Source organism: Lotus japonicus, chromosome 6 (genome assembly GCF_012489685.1).
Source record: "Lotus japonicus ecotype B-129 chromosome 6, LjGifu_v1.2".
Lineage (NCBI taxonomy): Eukaryota > Viridiplantae > Streptophyta > Magnoliopsida > Fabales > Fabaceae > Lotus > Lotus japonicus.
In genome coordinates this window covers 35,507,192-35,513,330 of record NC_080046.1, presented here as the reverse complement: position 1 = coordinate 35,513,330, position 6,139 = coordinate 35,507,192, and the positions used below count along the sequence as shown (strand labels likewise).

At 38.6% G+C, this 6,139-nt stretch overlaps 1 long non-coding RNA gene across 1 annotated transcript; it reads left to right on the top strand.

The window, feature by feature from the left end:
• Positions 1-631: 631 nt before the first annotated feature.
• Positions 632-2,925, top strand: LOC130724145 (uncharacterized). The gene is made up of 3 exons (XR_009014440.1): positions 632-1,204; positions 1,645-1,674; positions 2,529-2,925. It is a non-coding gene; the product is annotated as an uncharacterized LOC130724145 (long non-coding RNA).
• The last annotated feature ends 3,214 nt before the right edge of the window (positions 2,926-6,139 follow it).

The following is a 6,139-nucleotide window of genomic DNA, read 5'->3' as shown; positions in this document are numbered from 1 at the left end:
TTGCCACCAGTATTATCAAATCTTCATAATGTATTCCACGTCTCTCAACTGCGAAAATATGTACCTGACCCTTCCCATGTACTGGAACCGGAGACCATTCAGTTGAAGGACAATTTAACCTTTAGTGTCCCTCCAGTACAAATAGTGGATCGACGAATCAAGCAACTTAGGGGAAAGGAGATTCCGTTGGTCAAAGTAGCTTGGGGGACGGGAATGGAAGAAGAAGCCACTTGGGAATTGAATTGGAGGATCAAATGAAGAAAAGTCATCCGTTTCTCTTCAACTAGGTATGAAATTTCGAGGACGAAATTTTCTTTCTAGTGGGGGAGAAATGTAACGACCTAAATTTTTCCCTCAACTAGAAATAATAGGAGTATTTTAATTAGTATTATTATTAATGCAATTATTATAGTATAATAAAATAAAAATAAAAATCAAGATAAGGATAAGGATGAAATCAAGTTCTAGAGAATTCAAAGGATAAGGATGAGAATAAAAAATTATTTCAGGAAGGACTAAACTGCGAACTGACCTAACTCTGAAGGACCTAACCGTGATTTCAGAAATAGTTTTAATTCAAACTTTGGTCCCTGGTTTTGTCTATAAATACCACCACGAAGTTCAAGTTCAAACCAGCTCAAATTAGAGCAACCCAAGCCTCCAAATCCTTCCTAAACCTTCCCCTCAGCCTCCTAAAGCCTTCTCTAACATCTTCTCCGCCCAACAACCACCACAAAACACCCAACCGAGCTCAAGAAATTCCGAAACTTTAAGCTCTCGGTTCTCCCTCAAATCTCCATCAATTTTGTCGAAACAAGAGTCTATTTTGCTTAGAATTTCACCAGGAAGCTATTCGTGCAAGAATTTTGAAGTTTGGAGGTCTAGATTTCATTCTGCCATTGTTGACCGGAAAAGCTTCACGGTGTTCATCGTTTTGGCCAAACCAGAGACCTTTTCAGCTACCCACCTATACCATTGAGTTCCTGGGAGTGAGAGGAAGCTTTTACAATCGGTTTCCACCCTTAACTCCACCCTCCCGCCGGAGCTCCGCCGCCAACCACCACCTTCTCCGGCGAGCTCACCGGAAAACTGCTCAGAACTTGGATTTTCTTGCATAGTTCAAATCCTTGTCTTCCATAGGTTCCATATACATATTCGGTTCGGAAAATTAACTTGGTTTGATAGGGTTTCAAGAGACGAGAAGGTATGCAACTTCCCGGCCTTATAACTCACTATTATTAATGATTCAATGCAAAGTAAGAGTCGATTATGATTCATGGGATTAAAATGAACATTTAGAAAGAAACGGAATGAATTTTGGAGATCCAGAACAAAGGTTATGAATTTTTCAAGTTTAAGCTAAATAATTAATAATTAATTAATTCCTTGGATATTATGGTCAGCTCTGCCGCCTTATCCACCAATGGTCGGCTCTGCCGCCTATCGAAAATGCATGGTCGGCTATGCCGCCTTATAAGTTATATAATGATGGTCGGCTTAGCCGCCTAATTTTAAAGCTATATAACGATGGACGACCTTGCCGCCTAATTATTTAAAAAAAAACCGGATATTAAAGAATAACATGGAATTTTATAACCTTAAGGTGAGAAGTGACTAAAGTGATGTACGACATTATTATTGCAGATAATCGATCGAAGGATTTTTCGAAGAAAGGTAAGGGGGGGAGAATGCTCAACTCATGAGGGAGTATAGTGTGAATAAATAGGTGTTGGACCTCCCTTGGGTCCCTAATTGTTTTTAAAAAATGATTATTTCAAACGGGATTTATTCCTGAGAATTGATTCGAAGAAGGAGCCTCTAAATCTTTTCTTAAACATTTTTCACGAGGCATCCCGATTTTTAAAAGAAAACATTCGTTGATCAATTCTCAGAATAATTCCAAGAGATTTCTTCTATTGGCTTGTGGATACTCTATGAGCAGGAAAGTTCAGTGGCCCCAACTGGACAGTCAAGGCCAGGCTGTGCCATTGGGTAACGCTGTGAGATCTAGGGGATACCGTAAGGGTTGCGGTCCTTGGGGAGTGGTTAGGTGGGACCTACCAACAGGTGTTGATGAGGTTTGTCCCGTCCGGAACCTAATGCACACTGCAGGCTCCCATAGGATCATCTTGCCGAGCGGCTTCTCGGTGACTTTCCTGGAGAATGTTGGGCCCACTTCTCGTCGATAGAGTGATGGATTTTTAATGGCGTTGGATTTTTGGTGTTGGCTTTTAAATGGTTTTTATTGGATTATGACCCACTTCTCGTCGATAGAGTGATGGATTTTTAATGGCGTTGGATTTCTGGTGTTGGCTTTTAAATGGTTTTTATTGGATTATGACCCACTTCTCGTCTAGAGTGTGTTGAAATCTTGGATGATTTTGTTGGATGCGCGATTACTTTTTACTGGATTTACTTGCTTATTTATTTTACACTGTTTCTCCTGTTTGAGTGTGTTTGATTGCTTCTCACCCCTCTTGTTCTCTGGTTTTCTTGTTTTGGTTGGTTGTTCTAATTGAACAACTTAGGGACGGAGTTCGAGGAGAAAGATCTCGAGTGAAAAGTGGTCAAGGCAGGGCGAGCTGTAAATAGTTGTAAATATACGGGAGTGTTCGAGTAGAATAAAGACCAGCTGATGGAGGAAAACGTGTACGACTGGACTCGCGCTCTATCAGACTGTAAAATAAGTGTGAAAGCTGTGGTTTTGGTTGTAAACAAGGCAGTCAAAGTAGTCGGGGAAGATTCAGAGGAGTTCATGCGAGACTTTGGGACGTCTTGTCTAAGGAAAGGAATTGCTTTTAATGACGCTTAGCGCGGCTAACTTTCCTGGAGACGTTCTCAGACTATCAATTGGACATCGATGAATTCTGACCCAAAGGTCTTGTACTTCTTCAAAGTTCATCAATAAAAGTGTTTTTCTCTGAAGATATTCTTATTTTATAGTTAGGTTGGGTGTGAGTTTGGTCGTCACATTATTCACCTGCCAGCCGAATTAAACGGGGGAAATCGGTAAAAAATAGAAAATGGAATATACAGGTTGAATTTTGAAGGTTAATTCGGCTGCAAACTTCAAACAGCCATAACTTTTGCTCCGAAACCCAGAATTGAGCATATTTTATATGCTTTTGGGGTAGAAGAAGCTACTTTATTCACATGCCAGCCAAATTAAATGGGAGAAATCAGTAAAAATAGAAAACGGAACATACAGCTTGAATTTTGAAGGTTAATTCGGCTGCTAACTTCAAACAGTCAAAACTTTTGCCCTGGAACCCAGAATTGAGCTTATTTTATATGCTTTTGGGGAAGAAGAAGCTACTTTATTCACCTGCCAGCTGAATTAAATCGGGGCAATCCGTAAAAATAGAAAACGGAATATACAGGTTGAATTTTGAAGGTTAATTCGGTTGCAAACTTCAAACAGCCATAACTTTTTTCCCCGAAACCCAGAATTGAGCATATTTTATATGCTTTTGAGGTAGAAGAAGCCACTTTATTCAGCTGCCAGCCGAAATAAACAGGAAATCAGTAAAAATAGAAAAGGGAACCTACAGGTTTAATTTTGAAGGTTAATTCGGCTGCTAACTTTAAACAGTCAAAACTTTTGCCCTGGAACCCAGAATTAAGCTTATTTTATATGCTTTGGGGGAAGAAGAAGCTACTTTATTCACCTTCCAGCTGAATTAAATCGGTGTAATCGGTAAAAATAGAAAACGAAATATACAGGTTGAATTTTGAAGGTTAGTTCGGTTGCAAACTTTAAACAACCATAACTTTTGCCCCGGAACCCAGAATTGAGCATATTATATACGCTTTTGGGGTAAAAGAAGTTACTTTATTCACCTGCCAGCCGAATTAAACGGGGGAAATCGGTAAAAATAGAAAACGGAATATACAGGTTGAATTTTGAAGGTTAATTCGGTTGCAAACTTCAAACAGCCATAACTTTTTTCCCCGAAACCCTGAATTGAGCATATTTTATATGCTTTTGAGGTAGAAGAAGCCACTTTATTCAGCTGCCAGCCGAAATAAACAGGAAATCAGAAAAAATAGAAAACGGAATATACAGGTTGAATTTTGAAGGTTAATTCGGTTGCAAACTTTAAACAGCCATAACTTTTGCCCCGGAACCCAGAATTGAGTATATTATATACGCTTTTGGGGTAAAAGAAGTTACTTTATTCACCTGCCAGCCGAATTAAACGGGGGAAATCGGTAAAAATAGAAAACAAAACCTACAGGTTGAATTTTGAAGGTTAATTCGGCTGCAAACTTCAAACAGCCATAACTTTTGCTCCGAAACCCAGAATTGAGCATATTTTATATCCTTTTGGGGTAGAAGAAGCTACTTTATTCACATGCTAGCCAAATTAAATGGGGGAAATCAGTAAAAATAGAAAACGGAACATACAGGTTGAATTTTGAAGGTTAATTCGGCTGCTAACTTCAAACAGTCAAAACTTTTGCCCTGGAACCCAGAATTGAGCTTATTTTATATGCTTTTGGGGAAGAAGAAGCTACTTAATCACCTGCCAGCCGAATTAAACGGGGGAAATCGGTAAAAATAGAAAACGGAATATACAGGTTGAATTTTGAAGGTTAATTCGGTTGCAAACTTCAAACAGCCATAACTTTTTTCCCCGAAACCCTGAATTGAGCATATTTTATATGCTTTTGAGGTAGAAGAAGCCACTTTATTCAGCTGCCAGCCGAAATAAACAGGAAATCAGTAAAAATAGAAAACGGAATATACAGGTTGAATTTTGAAGGTTAATTCAGTTGCAAACTTTAAACAGCCATAACTTTTGCCCCGGAACCCAGAATTGAGCATATTATATATGCTTTTTGGGTAAAAGAAGTTACTTTATTCACCTGCCAGCCGAATTAAACGGGGGAAATCGGTAAAAATAGAAAACGAAACCTACAGGTTGAATTTTGAAGGTTAATTCGGCTGCAAACTTCAAACAGCCATAACTTTTGCTCCGAAACCCAGAATTGAGCATATTTTATATCCTTTTGGGGTAGAAGAAGCTACTTTATTCACATGCCAACCAAATTAAATGGGGGAAATCAGTAAAAATAGAAAACGGAACATACAGGTTGAATTTTGAAGGTTAATTCGGCTGCTAACTTCAAACAGTCAAAACTTTTGCCCTGGAACCCAGAATTGAGCTTATTTTATATGCTTTTGGGGAAGAAGAAGCTACTTTATTCACCTGCCAGCTGAATTAAATCGGGGCAATCGGTAAAAATAGAAAACGGAATATACAGGTTGAATTTTGAAGGTTAATTCGGTTGCAAACTTCAAACAGCCATAACTTTTTTCCCCGAAACCCAGAATTGAGCATATTTTATATGCTTTTGAGGTAGAAGAAGCCACTTTATTCAGCTGCCAGCCGAAATAAACAGGAAATCAGTAAAAAAAGAAAAGGGAACCTACAGGTTTAATTTTGAAGGTTAATTCGGCTGCTAACTTCAAACAGTCAAAACTTTTGCCCTGGAACCCAGAATTGAGCTTATTTTATATGCTTTGGGGGAAGAAGAAGCTACTTTATTCACCTGCCAGCTGAATTAAATCGGTGTAATCGGTAAAAATAGAAAACGAAATATACAGGTTTAATTTTGAAGGTTAATTCGGTTGCAAACTTCAAACAGCCATAACTTTTTTCCCCGGAACCCAGAATTGAGCATATTATATACGCTTTTGGGGTAAAAGAAGTTACTTTATTCACCTGCCAGCCGAATTAAACGGGGGAAATCGGTAAAAAATAGAAAATGGAATATACAGGTTGAATTTTGAAGGTTAATTCGGCTGCAAACTTCAAACAGCCATAACTTTTTTCCCCGAAACCCAGAATTGAGCATATTTTATATGCTTTTGAGGTAGAAGAAGCCACTTTATTCAGCTGCCAGCCGAAATAAACAGGAAATCAGTAAAAATAGAAAATGGAACCTACAGGTTGAATTTTGAAGGTTAATTCGGCTGCTAACTTCAAGCAGTCAAAACTTTTGCCCCGGAACCTGAATTGAGCATATTATATACGCTTTTGGGGTAAAAGAAGTTACTATATTCACCTGCCAGCCGAACTAAACGGGGGAAATTGGTAAAAATAGAAAACGAAACCTACAGGTTGAATTTTGA